The 15,953-nt window shown below is 45.9% G+C and overlaps 1 long non-coding RNA gene across 1 annotated transcript; it reads right to left on the bottom strand.

Annotated features, from left to right (window-relative positions):
• Positions 1-4,272: 4,272 nt before the first annotated feature.
• Positions 4,273-15,946, bottom strand: LOC139156050 (uncharacterized). Its single transcript, XR_011557195.1, has 4 exons — positions 15,744-15,946; positions 13,067-13,268; positions 11,743-11,907; positions 4,273-4,496 (listed from the first exon to the last, which is right to left on the bottom strand). It is a non-coding gene; the product is annotated as an uncharacterized lncRNA (long non-coding RNA).
• Positions 15,947-15,953: the final 7 nt, after the last annotated feature.

Raw genomic sequence — 15,953 nt, 5'->3', positions numbered from 1 at the left:
TGTAAAGTTTCACTATTTCTCCTTCTCCTTACTCTGCCCTCCAAGGGTTGCTTCTGGAAACACAGAGTCCAAATACAAATTGAGATTTAATTTGCGCTTAAGTAATAACAACTATTTCTCCTTCTCCTCACTCTGCCCTCCAGGGTTGATTCTCTGGAAACACAGAGTCCAAATACAAATTGAGATTTAATTTGCAAGTATGCGCTTAAGTAATACATTTGAAGGCATTGGGGTTCCCCCCAAAAAAAATTATGTTTCACTAAAGAATTTTTTTTACAAAGTAAAACAATTCACATTTAAAGAAAAAGAAAAGGGGAAAGTAATAACAGAAAATGAAAGAAAAATCAAGAAAGAAAAAACCCCAAAGATATAAAGAGATGGTTTCCGGTTTTCTTTTAAAACACTTGCATTTAGTCTTATTCTCTTGCTCTAAGGAAGGGGGTGTCCAACCTTGGCAACTTCAAGAGCTATTTGTTGGTGGAATTCTGGGAGTTGAAGTCCACAGGTTTTAAAGTTGCCAAGGTTGGATACCCCTGCTGTTCAGAGGTGGGTTCCTACCGGTTCTAATTGGTACTTTAACTTAGTGATGATGTCACAGAACTAATTCTGTTGGTGTCTCCTTGGGTGCCACCATCTTGGATTTTGTTTCTGCACATGCGCAGCAGCTATTTTTTTTTATTGCTGAGGGCGCACGCGTACGGTACAACCCTGAGCGAATTGGCAGCAAAAGGATCCAGAACCCACCCCTGCTGCTGTTAGATTACACTTTCAATCTGCTTCCATTGCTTGATGACTTTTTATGATTTAATAGTAATCATCTCACCAGGATTATCTATCAGCAAGTTCTAATCAAATTATGATTAGGTCATCAACAAGATAATTTAACTCCTGAAGCCTTTCTGGTCTCTTTTTCTACTGCCTCAGATTTTTCCAACCATCTGAGACTTCAACAACTCTTGCCTTTGTACTTCTTGTTCAAAATATTTTATAGTTGGAGTTTAATTACCAACAGTTTCAATGAACAGTCTTATTTTCTTTTATCTAGTTTTATATTAATGGTTCTCACAATGCAGGTTATTCTCAGACATGGGAACCAGAACCAGAGTTTGAAAGTATTACTTCTTTATTCAGCCAATCAAACAATAATGCAGCTTTTACATTACAACTGGGGAAACTATTGCTTTGATTATATATATCTTTGTTGCCAGCAAGATGCCTCTGCATTTTAATACTGTCATAACCCTCTCCCCAAATACTGTATTTTTCAGAGTATAAGGCGTACCCTTTCCCCGCCTAAAAGAGGCTGAAAATTTGGGTGCATGTTATACTCCAAATGTAGCTTTTTGAAGCTTTTTCCCCCCACCCCTAATGAGTTACTAACAATCTTCTTGGCTTGCAGGATTTTTTTCATTCCTACTCTCTCCAAAAAAGTTTTTATTCCAGCCCTAGGTTTTTGTAGGTTTGTTTTCATTGCTACTCCCTCCGAAGATTATTTTTTTCAGCCCTAACCAGGGGATAAAATAATGAGTTGAGGCTGACCAGACTAAGGATGCTAGCCAGATGAATACCTGGTAGGTGGGTTCCCCCCCCCCCCTATTTTCCTCTCTCAAAACTTAAGCTGTGTCTTATACGCCAGTGCATTTTATACGACATTTCCCATTTTTTCATGGTTACAATCACTATCCTTTTGCTATAATAGTAGCAACAAGTCCATATTGTATTATTATTCGAGAATGGCTATCTATTTTTCCTATTTTGAAAGAATTTTAGCATAAAGCTTAGGATAGTGATGGTGAACCTTTGACAGGTAGCACACGGAGCCATATCTGCTGGCACACGAGCCGTTGCCCTAGCTCAGCTCCAAAGTGCATGTGTGTGCTGGCCAGCTGATTTTTGGCTCACCCAGAGGCTCTCGGAGGGCGTTTTTGGCTACCAGAGAGCTTCCAGGGAGAATGGAGGAGGGCGTTTTTACCTTCCTCTGGCTCCAGAGAAACCTTTGGAGCCTGGGGAGGGCAAAACATGAGCCTACTGGGACCACCAGAAGTTGGGAAATGGGCTATTTCTGGCCTCCAGAGGGCCTCCGGGGAACAGGGGAAGCTGTTTTTGCCCTCCACAGGCATTGAATTATGGGTGTGGGCACTCATGCATGCACAATAGTGCACGCCCACACTTTTTTGGCACCCGAGGAAAAAAAGGTTCGCCATCACTGGCCTAGGAGGAAGCAAATCTCCTTAACCCATTTTTTTCCTTCTACAATTCAATTCAATTCAATTTATTAGATTTGTATGCCGCCCCTCTCCGAAGACTTGGGGCGGCTCACAACAGTAATAAAAACAGTATAATAATGGAACAAATCTAATAATAAAATATATAAAAACCTCAACAATTAAAAACCATACAGCACATACACATCAAACATGAAATATAATAAGCCTGGGGGAGATGTCTTAGTTCCCCCATGCCTGGCGATATAGGTGGGTCTTAAGTAACTTGCGAAAGACAAGGAGGGTGGGGGCAGTTCTAATCTCAGGGGGGAGCTGGTTCCAGAGGGCCGGGGCCGCCACAGAGAAGGCTCTTCCCCTGGGGCCCGCCAAACGACATTTTTAGTTGACGGGACCCGAGAAGGCCAACTCTTCAGTTCTTATGTTATCCATTTTTAAGCATCATCCTAAGCATCATCAACATTCTAATGCTGGTCTTCACTTACAGGCCCATGAGGAGACTTGTAACAAATGTGAGCACACAGTTTTTGACATGGCACGGCACAATGGTTGCCTTCATCCATTCCATCTTGGCAGTCGGGTTTCCCATTGCAGACCAAAGTGTAATTGACATAGGTATCACCACACTGAAACTCATAGCTATGGCAGCTCCTGGGCTTACCTGGAAAAGCAAAGAGGACTTCAAGATTCTAGTTTTAGCACAATTATATATAAAATAACCATTGAAATCTAATGAAGCATGAGCCAAATTCAATACGACTTTCCCTTTGATTGATTTGGAATGGGTATGGGGAGAATAATACAAGTCAACAAAGAATTTTGAACTTTGTTGTTTTAGATGTTGATAGAAGCGAGAATGCTCCATGCATAAAAATAGAAAGATATCCTAACTGGAAGAAATGGAAGAAGAATGGCTGGAAACTGATGGAATTAGCAGAGATGGTCAAAACCCTGTAATGTAATATACAACACGTATAAAATTGTAAATAGAAATAAGAATCTTTAAGTTAAAAACAATAGCCTTAGATATGAAAAATATATAATACGACAAGGTGTATTACTGAAATTATATTTGGGGGAGGGTGTTTATGTGAAAAAATTCAATAAAATGTACTTTGAAAACCCCCCAAAAATTTTGACTTTGGGATTTGCTGATTAGACAAGTATGCTCTAGAAAAGGCTAGTCCATATTAAGTATGCAAAAGTAGAAATTTGAGGCTGCAATGTTATATTTTATTCTAGTATGCAGAAAAGAGAAGTTGTCAGTAGCTGTTCCCTTTCCTCTTTAACCTACACTTCTCTCTCTCTTCCCCTTCCCTCTTTGCCCATTGTTTCCATTTCCATTTTTATTTTATACTTTGATAAGTTTAATAAAGTTGTATTTTTTTTAAAAAAGGAGAACATGAGCGCAACAATCTGGCAAGCACAAATGGAAATAAATGGCAACAGCGCATGGTGAGAATGAGGTGCCCCACAATATCCTTAAATTTCAACTCCATAGGACATTAAACTAAAAACATTTAAAGACTAACATAGAACTGCTGTCATTGTAACTTGGCTCTTGTTTTGCAGCACTTCTCTCTGTTAAGCTAATGTCTCCTAAGAAAGACAGATCCCTCCCACCACTTCAAAAAACAAGACTATTGCACCAGCTACCAAGATGGAGAAAGTTTACATACATCCAATCTCATCAGTCCCGTCTCTGCAGTCAAATCAAATCAATCAAATCAAATCAAATCAAATCAAATCAATAAATAAATGTACTTGTTACTAAGGAAAATTCAAATAGAAGCCACTTTGCTGTGCCAGCCTATTAAACAGCTGTAAGAACATTTCATTTGGGAAAATTATTTTGCAATAGTAGTGGGTTCTATTTACCTCTGCTACCAGTTCAGAAACGGGAGCGCAGGGGTAACACTTCTGCGCATTTGCAGAGTGTTTTTTGACGACATTTTGGAGGGTGGGCAGAGCCTCTCACCACTACTACTGGTTTGCCATACTGGGCCCAACCGGTAGCAACCCCGCACTGGTTTGCAGCTACCATTCTCTTTATTATCCAATTGAAAGTAATACCTGTGTAACATCTGTCTGGCCATCCAATAACATGAATGCTGACTCCTTTAATGGAATGCAGGTCTTTCCATCACTTGATAGTACAGATTCAGGCGGGCAATGGCAGCTTCCTTTTTTGCTGGGGCTTAAGAGGCACATATACGAACATCCAACTTCTACACATGGGTTAGGGGCTGGTGCCTGCAGAACTTCATGCATCACCTGAAAGCCAAAATTTCAAGAGTATGAAAATGTTACACCAGGAGTTTCAGGGCATCTCTATTATGCACTTTGTATGTTCCTCCACAAAAATTACTAAAGGAACACAGACTGTGTATACTATGTACAATAAAGTATATTGCACTATTTTCATCCATTGTCTACTTGCATCAGATGGCAAGAGCCAGATAATTTCAAAAAAGCAGTCAATCCACTTTATGACTGTCTGTGTTTTCTTTCATTTGATAGGACTGTTAGATCTGTCTCCAAATCTATAACTGGAATGTGACTATCTTCTTTCTCATCATTCAATCTTCAGAGCCATATATCATCAAAGGAAAAAAAACCATTGATAACAAAGATTAAAAAATAAAAAGGCCAAGCAATGTCATTCAAATATTATCGCCGGCTGACTTACCGGCACCACGGCGCTTTTGCGGAAGGGCCGGGCAGACTCGGACCCTTCCTATGGCGGCCGCCATCTTGTTTTCGGCCGAAATCTCGCGAGGCGAGATTTCGGCCGGGAATGCTTTGCCCACGTGGCTGGGCATGACGTTGGGTCCGGGCGGGGCCTGCTGGCCCTATTTAAGGGCAGCAGGCCTTGAAGCAGGCCTTTTCGCCCCGGACCCAGCTCACGAGCAGACACTCGGCTGTCTGCTCTTGGAGCCTTTCGGCGGCCGCGTGGAGGCGGCCGTCATTTCGGGCCTCGTTAGAGGCTTGGGGCACTGCTCGTCGCTAGCAGCGCGCTTCGCCCATCCGAGGCTGGCGGTCTGCCCATCTTCCAGGAGTCTTGGGCAGCAACGGGCTGGCGGCAGGAGTCCCGCGTGAGGCCCCCACCCCCACCCCACTCGGTAAAAGGCGGCCGCGTGTTGCGGTCGCCATTTTGAGAGCGTCATCGGAGGCTCGGGGAACGGTTTGGGGGCTTCGGGTCCGGCGGGAAGGCCGTTTGGCTGCTCCCCCCCCTATTTTGGGGGGGGATCCTTCTGGTAGCCCCCTTGGGGAAGTGGGGGGCTAGGGTGGGGGGTTCGCGTGTGCGGCCCCTCCCGGTTCGTGGCCCTCGAAAAACAATAAAAATAAAATACAGCATAAAATAAAAACGGAGGACGGTTGGGCCCTTGGCGGTAGCTTCATGCTGCTGCGCTGCCTGTTTGGGCAGAGGCCTTTTGCTGCCCTCTTGGGGCCTGGGTGGCCCCAGTTCCCTCAGGTGTAAATTAAGAACCATGGTGTACACAAGCACATATTAATCATACTCCTAATGAGACTGATGATGGTTGGAATGATGTCATATATTTGTAGGGAAGCATGGACATATAACGGCAGGGAAAGACCTATTGGTCCCTCTAGTCTGCCCTTGTTCTGTTTCTGTATTTTGTCTTGGGATGGATGTATGTTTGTCCCAGGCATGTTTGAAAGCTGTTGCTGTGGATTCATCTACTGGGTCTGCGGGAAGTTTGTTCCAGGCCTTTACTATTTCAGTAAATCATGGCCAAACTTCATTACAGCTATTATCTAACTTAATCAGGCCAGAAAAATATTAACAAGGGAGATCAGAGCAGCAAAAAGGAACTACTCTGAATATATCCTAAGATTTTTATTAATATTGCTTCTTCATTGCTTATTTGACCCCTATGACAATCATTGAGTGTTGTGCCACACGATTCTTGACAAATGTATATTTTATTTTATGTACGTTGAGAGCATGTGCACCAAGACACATTCCTTGTGTGTCCAATCACACTTGGCCAAGAAAATTCTATTCTATTCTATTCTATTCTATTCTATTCTATTCTATTCTATTCTATTCTAATTGTTTAAATATGGTTGCCACTCGGTCCCAGTTTCTTAGGGGTTTTTCGGGGGGGTGGGGGACTCCTACCAGGTTTGCCCCCTTCCCCCCCCCCTGGCTCCTAGTGCGGGAGCACAGGCCCCTGGGGCAGCTTTTGCCAGGGCCTGGTGTGTTGGGGGCGGGGGGTTTGACCCCGCCAACCCAGGCCAGAGGGCCTCCGCCCCTTTTGACGGTTACCCGTCGGGGCCAGGGAGATTGGACAAGGGGGCCACCACAGGGTGGGACCCGTTCGCTGCATTGTCATGGGCTTGCGGCAGAGGGACTTGTTTCCCCCCTTTTTGTATGTATAGCCATGCGTGCGGGAAGGCGGGGCTCCCATGCCGCTGCAATGTACCCCTGCCCCTGAAAGGGGACGGTTAGGAGGGGAAGGGGTCCAGGGTACAAGCCCCACCTACGGGGGGGGGGGAAACTGGGCCCAGCCCATTTAGTTATAACAACAACTACAACAACAACAATGGGGTTGGTTGAGGGACGACCACCCCCGCTCGAGAGCGGCCGCTCTCTTGCTAGGTTTCTCTAAGGGATTCGGGATCCCTTACATGGGGGGTTCGAGCAAGCCTTTGGGTTCAACAACCTCCGGTTGGTTGTGGGACATAACGGCTTGTTCGGTCCGGGATAGCATAAGAGGTGGCCATGGGGAGGGGCCTTGGGCCCTTCCCGGAGCCGCCCTTCCCGAATCTTGGGGTCTCCCCATTCAGGGTGGTCCCCTGACAGGTAAAGGGTGATGAATCTAGGTTGATTCACCACTTGTTTTTTCTTAAAAGGGAGTCAGTGAAGGATTTCGTTCCTGACGAACTTTGTTTGGCCGGCTTCGCATCCTTTGAGGCGGTCGTGGCCATGGTAATGCAGGGTGGGGATGGAGCCCTTATGGATAAATGCGACTTTAAGTCAGCATCCCGGCTCTTCCCTATGCACCCGGACGGCTTCGCGCTGTTGGGCTTCCATTTCATAGGTGTTTTTAAGTGATCGGGGTTTTACCCACGGGTGGCTCCCTCTCATGCTTTCTTTTTGGAGAGCTCGAGCACCTTCTTGGAGTGGGCGCTCAAGAGGCGCAGCGGCCCGGGCTCGGCGTTCACTACCTTGAGGGTTTCTTGGTGGCGGGGACTGCGCGTGCAGAGCACTGCTTTGCTCCAATGCGGGTCTTCGAAGCCCTTTGCGCTCTGTTGGGGGTGCCTTTAGCCTCTACAGGGACCGAGGGCCCCGCCACCGGGATTACCTTCCTCGGTATTGAATTGGACTCAGAGGTGCAATCTTCTAGTTTGCCCCTGGTCAAGTTGGCACAAATCAGGGATCACCTTGGTACGGTTCTGGGGCTGCGGGAAGGTCACTCTTCGGCAGCTCCGGGACCTAGCTGGGATACTTCATTTTGCCCGCCGGGTCGTGGTGCCGGGCAGGGTTTTTCTAGGTGGTTATGTACTGCGATGAAGGGGCTCTGTTTGCCCCATTATCGTACCCGCTTATGTGCAGGGGTCAGGGCTGACCTCTGCGTGTGGCGGAGTTCTTAAAACGCTTTGATGGGTTGTCTTTTTGGAAGCAAGAGCTTCTTTTGGAAGCTGATTTGCAGTTGTGTTCTGGTACGGCATGTACTCGCGCTTTGGGTTGTGTTGGGTGACCAGTGGGCTGGTCTGCGTGGCCTCCTGAATGGGGGCCTCTTCTTTGGTTAGGGATTTGACCCTTTTGGTAGCTCTCCCCCTTGATAGTGGCTCTAGAGCTTTGGGGTGAGCGGTTTGGGGGGCAGGACTGTGCATTTTGGTGTGACAGCCTAGTGGTTGTCCGTGTTGTGAACGCCCTGTCCTCCAAGAGGGACAGGGTCATGCGGCTTGTCCGCCAATTTTTTTTTTTTTTGGGCACAGGTCCTTGTCCCTGACCACACTGTTTTTAGCTAGGCATGTCCCCGGGTTAGATAACGGGGTTGTGACGCCTTGTCCCATGGTCAGTTGTCCTGGTTTCGGACCCTGGCCCTGCGGGCACGGATGTCACCAGGGGCTTTTCCTGTCCACCTAGGGGCCGGGGGGCTACTGTGCAGTAAAGAGTCGAGGCTTACTGGGCTGCGGCACTCTTGGGAGTGTCTGGCACCCAGGGGGGGGCTTCGCAGCGGGCAGGTGAACTGTTTGGGATGGCAGGCAGTACACGGGTTACCCCTATAGCTGGCCTGCCCCAGTTGTGTACCTGGCCATATTGGTGTCCAGCTTAGGCAGCGTGGCCTTTCGGTTGGACTATTAGGTCCAGGTTGGCCGGCTTCGCCTTGTTTAAGGCGGGGGCGGGGTTATTGGTTTTATGGCGTCTTCCGCAGTGTGACAGTGCGGGAAAGTTGGGCCGGGGCCGCATTGCGGGCCGCCGGGTCAATTTGGTGCCTTCCATCTCATTACTTCAGTAGGTGGGCGCTAGTATGTAGGGTTTGGCCAGGCCAGGTATGGATCCCGCCATTCGGGAACGCTCGTTCTCGAGAGGCGCTGCCACTAGTGCGGTAACGGCCTCTCGATACGGAGGATTCGGGAAGTCGCCCGCCGGCGGTCAACGGCCTGTTTTAGGGTACGAACGGCCTGTTGAGGGTCCGGGTAAGATCTTAGGCCAGGTTCCTCCTTTGGTCCCCTTCTATTCAACCCCGCCAGGACGCGACCGACGGTGTTGCTTGGGGTCAGAGCGCTCCGAGACCACTCAGCAACAAGTTACCATCGGGGTGGGGACCCTGCCGTCGTGGCGGCTGGGTCCTGGCTGTCTGGCTGGGGAGACGGGGTGTGCGGTGGGACGGGCGTTTCCACCGCTATTGCTGGGAGGGCGGCATCCCATTGCTGCGCCCAGGTGGTCCTGGGAGGGCGGCATCCCATTGCTGCGCCCAGGAGGTGCTGGGAGGGTGACATCACGTTGCTGCGCCCAGTTGGTCCTGGGAGGGCGGCATCCCATTGCTGCGCCCAGGTGGTGTCGGGGGGGCGGCATCCCATTGCTGCGCCCAGTGGGGCTGGGAGGGCGGCATCCCATTGCTGCGCCCAGTCGGTGGCCAGGGGCGGCATCCCATCGTTGCGCTCAGAGGTGTGCTGGGAGGGCGGCATCCCATTGCTGCGCCCAGTTGGTGCTGGGAGGGCGGCATCCCATTGCTGCGCCCAGTTGGGACTGGGAGGGCGGCATCCCATTGCTGCGCCCAGTCGGTGCCGGGGGTCGGCATCCCATTGCTGCGCCTGGATGTGTGCTGGGAGGGCGGCATTCCATTGCTGCGCCCAGTTAGTGCTGGGAGGGCGGCATCTCATTGCTGCGCCCAGTTTGTGCCGGGGGCGGCATTCCATTGCTGTGCCTGGATGTGTGCTGGGAGGGCGGCATCCCATTGCTGCGCCCAGTTGGTGCTGGGAGGGCGGCATCCCATTGCTGCGCCCAGATGGTACTGGGAGGGCTGCATCCCATTGCGGCGCCCAGGTGGTGGGCCTTGCACCGTGGTGGCAAGGACCGGTGTGGGCCTGGGGGTCGTTTTCGATCTGCCAGGTTCGCGAAGCCTGCGGGGGCTTCGCACTGTGCGGCCCTCCACGCAGGTGGTGTGGTCGAGATCCTCTTGGGGGATCGCTGGTGGGACGCCATTTTCCCTTAGGGCCCTTCACCGGGTTAGACGGGGAGTTAAGGCCCGGGTACGGTAGTCAGAAAGTTAGGCGGGGTGGTTGTGGCCCATCCCCGCATCACCATAGATCAGCTGTGGCTTTACCTGGCTGCTGGTCTTCCTCTGTCAGAACTGAGGAACACCATTTTCCCTATTGGACCTGCAGTGTCTCTGCGTGAGCTGGCGCAGATAGAGGGGGGAGTCGGGGGGCCAAGATAGAGATCTGACCCCCGCTCCGTGGCAGGTTAGGGGCGGAAATCTGGGTGGTGGTTCAGCAACTGCGCGTTCTCCCTTGGGCATCTTTGGGGATGATTGACAGGTTCTCTCCAAGCCCATGGTGGGTGCTACCTGCGCACTTGGGGGGAACCTGTCTTTGGGTCCCGCTATTGAAGTCCCAGGGTAGGGGTGAGCCGGCGGGACCCCCCTCATGCGAGTGCATGGCAGGGTCTCAGGTGAGGGAGAGGTCCCTCACCTGGACCAGCATCGACTACGCCCTTAGTTGCCCAGGAATGTTGACCTTTTACGTCATTTCCGCCCCGGAAGTGTTTGTTTGACCCTGCAGGTCCACTGTTTCCGGGTCATAGTTGAGTATGTTGATTATGCAAATTTATGCTAATTCGTGCTAATTTAATTAATAAATTATGCAAATTTATTATAATAAAATGACCCAAGTTTAAATCCAGCTCTGGTGTCCGAGTCGTTACTCCGTCTCTTCTGCAATAGTATTCTTCACGATTGCCATAGTCTTTTTTCCTACCATCTTTATGAGTCCAAGAAAACTAAACAGTGTTATCACCTTCACTTCTCTGCCATCAAGTGTATGGTCACTATAAGCATACTGGTTGACGTTACCCTTGTTTTCTTAATGTTCAATACCAATCAACATTATTTTTTCATTTATCCCATATGAAGGTAGATTGAGCAAAAGAAATAAACCAGTTCTATTAATAGAGGAGAAATTTCTGAAATAAGAAAAGTTTGACCGAAATAACGTAAGATTTATGAAAGATCCTGTTAGTTTTAGAACTACAGGTAAGTTCTCGGACTTGCGACTACAATTTAGTCCAAAATTTCTGTTGCTAACTCAGATATTTGTCAAGGGAATTCTGCCCCATTTTATGAAGTTTCTTATTCTACCATATAAAACTTATTTTAATAAGCCAAGATTGTTGCAAAAATACCTAAATTTGAAATTATTGCAATAGTCCTCGGAAAGGGGCGGCATACAAATCTAATAAATTATTATTATTATTATTATTATTATTATTATTATTATTATTATTATTATTATTTAGGGAAACTAGCTTAGCTCAGTGAGGGACTTCTGCTGGAATGAAGAAGAAGAAGGAGGGACAAAATGAAATGTGAATGAAAACATAATTTTTATGTATTTAAAATAATTAAATTGAATTGTTAAATTGTCCCGAGGTGAATTGTTCCACGGCACGTTAGCCATGGTCAGATGGCCACAGAGACTTGGCTATGGTGAATTGTCCCATTCTGAACAAATTACGCTATGACCAACAGTAGCTTTTCGTATAAATGACTTATTCCTGGTCAAAATTCTATTATCAGTTACAATATAAACACAATACAATATCAGTATTGACGCAGCTTTAGTCTGACAAAGTATGGGGCTTGGCTCATACTTTTTGAAGCTCATGGATATGGCTCATGCATATTTGAAGATCCAGGCCAAATAAACCTGCCTTAACATTTATTCATTTAAAGCTAGAGACATGCCGTTGGCAAAGTAAAATAAAAATAGGCACTTGTTCCAGTCATCAACCTTTCCATAATGTGTACTACTTGTGCAATACCTTTAATCCATATGGTTGTCCATGACTCTTTAGGAGAACTGTTCTATTTTTGGCTGTCCTTTTGTCTATCTTCTGTACTATCCTTGTTTGCAAGTCAGACCAAAAGATGTAGTCTTCAAACACACTCACTGAGAAAGGACTATGTATCTCATTCATCTGAAATATCTAAGGGAAAAAATATTGTTAAGAGATGCATCACAGCTCAGGGACTGAGATTTTATTTTCAGACACACTAAAAGATCTGGAAGTTGGACACATTCCCCTAGTTTCAAAGAAGTGTGGCATACAAATCTAATAAATTATTATTATTATTATTATTATTATTATTATTATTATTATTATTATTATTATTTATTTATTTATTTCTGCTACCCAGAAAAGAACAAGATGATGACATTATCAGAATTGACACTTTCCTTTAAAACAGGGGTGTCAAATTCAAGGCCCGGGGGCCGGATGTGGCCAACAGGATACTTAGATCTGGTCTGTGGGGCTACCCTGGAAACAGTGAAGGATCAGTCCTCGGTGCTTCTGCCAATGAAAATAGGCTCCCAAGCTCCGGTTTGGGCTGCCACGGCCTTCTGCAACCTTTTGCCAGTGAAAACAGGGCTCCGTTGCAAGAGGCCATGACCACCGTCTGCCGCACGAATCCCAGCGACCAGTTAGGTCCCACAGAGTTGGCCTTCTCCGGGTCCCCTCGACTAAACAATGCCATTTGGCGGGACCCAGGGGAAGAGCCTTCTCTGTGGCGGCCCTGACCCTCTGGAACCAACTCTCCCCAGAGATCAGAGTTGCCTCCACCCTCCTTGCCTTTCGTAAGCTCCTTAAAACCCACCTCTGTCGTCAGGCATGGGGGAACTGAGATATTTCCTCCCCCTAGGCTTATAAAATTTATGCATGGTATGTCTGTTTGTATGATTGGTTTCTCAAATAAGGGTTTTTTAAAAAAATTAACTTAAATATTAGATTTGTACATATTGTTTTATTATTGTTGTTAGCCGCCCCGAGTCTATGGAGAGGGGCGGCATACAAATCTAATGAATAAATGAATGAATGAATGAATGAATGAATGAATGAATGAATGAATGACAGCTGAAAACGGAACTCAGGAGCCTGTTTTTGCTGGCAGAGTGCTTGGGCCATCACAGGAGTGACATTGAGCTGGCCACACCCATCCTGGCCTCTCCCACCCCGCCCCGAGGTCAAATACAGCCCCGATACGGCCCTCAATGAAATTGAGTTTGACACCTCTGGTTTAAAACAAAGAACTCAAATAAATTCTTGCCTGCTTCCATAAACGTTATGTACATATAGTTGGCAATACCTTCATATCGCTACCATCCAAAGAGGCTGAGCCAATGGAGTGAAACTTGTCATCAGACCAGAAAATTCTCCAGCTCAAGAAATCAATGGCTAGGCTTGTGGGCCAACCAAGTCCATTATCAATTATCACTTCTTTATTACTTCCCTCCATCCCTGCTTTCTTGATTATGGATTCAACGCCTATTTCACACCAGTACATAAATCTAGGAAAGAGAGGATAATGTGACATATATTTTTAGAATGGAATTCAACTACTATGGCTTACAATGCTTTCTAGAAGAGTTATTGACCACCAAGTTAGATGGCCTTCATTGTACATTTTATTTAGGGTACCAGACAAGAAGACCCACTAGTATTTCAGATGATTTCAATCTAGGGAAACATTAGTATCAGAATTCTTTTGATTAATGTCTCTTCATATAAATCCTACATTCTTTGGAATTTAAAGTTAGATCACCACTCTCTTTTTATCCAATCATGAATCAGATCTACAGTTTCAGCACAATCGTGGCATCATATACCGTGGCTCCCATTAAGCATGGAGCTTGGGGGAGTGTAGACTACTCTGTTAAAGCTTAATACATCTGGGGTCTAAGCCTAACCCTTCAAATGGGCCATTGCATTTGCCTTTAAATAGTATTAGAGCCAAACTAAATAAAAACATTGTTAATTATTTTGCATCTACATCATTTAAAATTTTTGGTAATCTGAGACAAGTTTTCATTTTGAGATTCTATTCCATTCCCAAGCTAAGGGTCATTTCTATCCCATGTGCATATTATACTCCATGTGTTTGTGTGTGTGCACATGTGTATTTCTGCAGCTAAGAGTAAGCAAGGTGACTAACAAAATTAAGGCAAAATTGAAGAGCTTCAAGTAGTGCAACATGGTATTATAGACTCTAATTTAGTCCTCTTACCAATAAAGGAGAAGAGCAAGAAGCTATCTTAATAAAAAATAATGATGATTCAATAAAAAGTCCCAAGAAAGATATTAAAATGTTGTTAAAATTTAAACTTTAAAACATGAAACAATACTAAACCAGACTGCAGAGCAGGGTCAATACATATTAAATTGGCTTGTAGGTTTAAAAGGCTCACTGCAACCTTTATTCAAAGGGAGGGAATGCTGCAACCTTGTGCTAAAAAATACCCTCTTCAGATCAAGCTAATATCCAGCCATTTTGAACCATCTTAAAAATGCATCTTTTCTAGCTCTTAACTAGATAAACAGGAAGGTATGAGGAAAGGCACACTATCAGGCGCTCTGGCTTAGCCACACAGTGCTTCATATGACAAGTTCCAGGGACTCTGCCTGATAGCATACTGGTAGCCAGTGTGTGTCTTCAAAATAGTGTGTTATGCTTGCTAGTCCTATGTGGCAGCCTCTTCCAATCTGTAACAGCATCTTGCTCTCTGGTGAAGCTCAATTCAGGGTTGCCTTGTATACATAGCTCTGTCCTACCCTAGCTCAGTGTTTCCCAACCTTGGCCACTTGAAGATATTTGGACTTCAACTCCCAGAATTCCCCAGCCAGCATTCGCTGGCTGGGGACTTCTGGGAGTTGAAGTCCAGATATCTTCAAGTGGCCAAGGTTGAGAAACACTGCCATAGCTAGTAAATTAGGTGAATCTGAAAAAAGACATAGGGAAAGTTCAAGTCATGCATCTACTCCTTCAGAAGGCTGCAGCCAGTCCCAGGTAGACAATTCCACGTTGTCCACAAAACAATCCTTCGGGATTCAACTTCAGCTGAGTATTTCTCACCTATCCCATCACATTCAAGTGTGGAGAAGCTTCACTTGACTCTGATGTCAAGGGAATGTAAACTGGGCATCATAAGCCTAATGATGAAACCGTTACAGACACTGAATAATCCCAGGAAAAGAGTGGAATCTCCTTATTAAATGAACTGCCAGTATATGTTCATCCAGTGCTTTTATGGGGCACGGCCTAACCTCACCAAGTTCATAAGAGGTCAGTAAGGGGCGTACATAAGTGCACCAGAGTGCCTACTGTCCCCTGCCCTATTGTCTCTCCTGTATCTCATATATCTTCTCTTCTATACCTATATCTTTTCCTGCTATTCTCTCATAGTTATATTTCACTCCTTTATTTTCTCCTCTATTCCCCCTTTAATACATTCTACCTGATTATATCCTCTCTAACCCTCATTGTGTATTATTGTGTACTGGACAAAACAAACAACTGTTACACAGCAGGCCAAATAAATTTGATGATCAGAATATCAAAAGCTGCGAACAATCTTGCCTTTGGTTTTTAAAATTTTGTGTCTACTGTGGTTAATATTTGAATATTTATCACTTTCATGGTTAATTGCCCAGGATCACTTTGTAAAGTGAGTTGGGCAGCATATAAATTTAATAAATAATAAATAAATCAAGCAGAATCAATAGAACTGTACTCCTAGTTTCTTCTCTCTAAAAATATCCATTTGCCTTATCAATTACGATTCAATCGTATACCGTAACTGGACAGACCTGACCACATATCAACATGAGCTCAGACAGTGTTTTCAAGTCATCCCCCACTGAAATATCTTCTCTAAAAAGACAACATTAGCGACTCAATGGACTCATCTATCCATCTTGTTTCTGAGATCTATTCCTAATTCTTTTGAACCATTCCAACAAGCCCAAGCAAAATAGAAAAGGCTTACCTATCCAGTGGGTGGAGAACTAATGACTGTGGTTGCTCCAGATCCTCAAGAACCACTGTATAGACAGGATTTCCCTTCCAAGTGGTATTCAACTATGTAGCCAAGATCTGTCCTGAGATACCATCAGTCCAGTAAAGGTTCCTTCCTAACCAGTCCACTGCTATACTGTCAGATTTGATGCCTGCAATCCAATGTTTGAAATGATAGAAA

The sequence above is a fragment of the Erythrolamprus reginae genome, unplaced genomic scaffold (assembly GCF_031021105.1).
Source record: "Erythrolamprus reginae isolate rEryReg1 unplaced genomic scaffold, rEryReg1.hap1 scaffold_250, whole genome shotgun sequence".
Lineage (NCBI taxonomy): Eukaryota > Metazoa > Chordata > Lepidosauria > Squamata > Dipsadidae > Erythrolamprus > Erythrolamprus reginae.
Note: the sequence above shows the minus strand (reverse complement) of the source record. Positions and strands in the feature narration are given on the sequence as shown.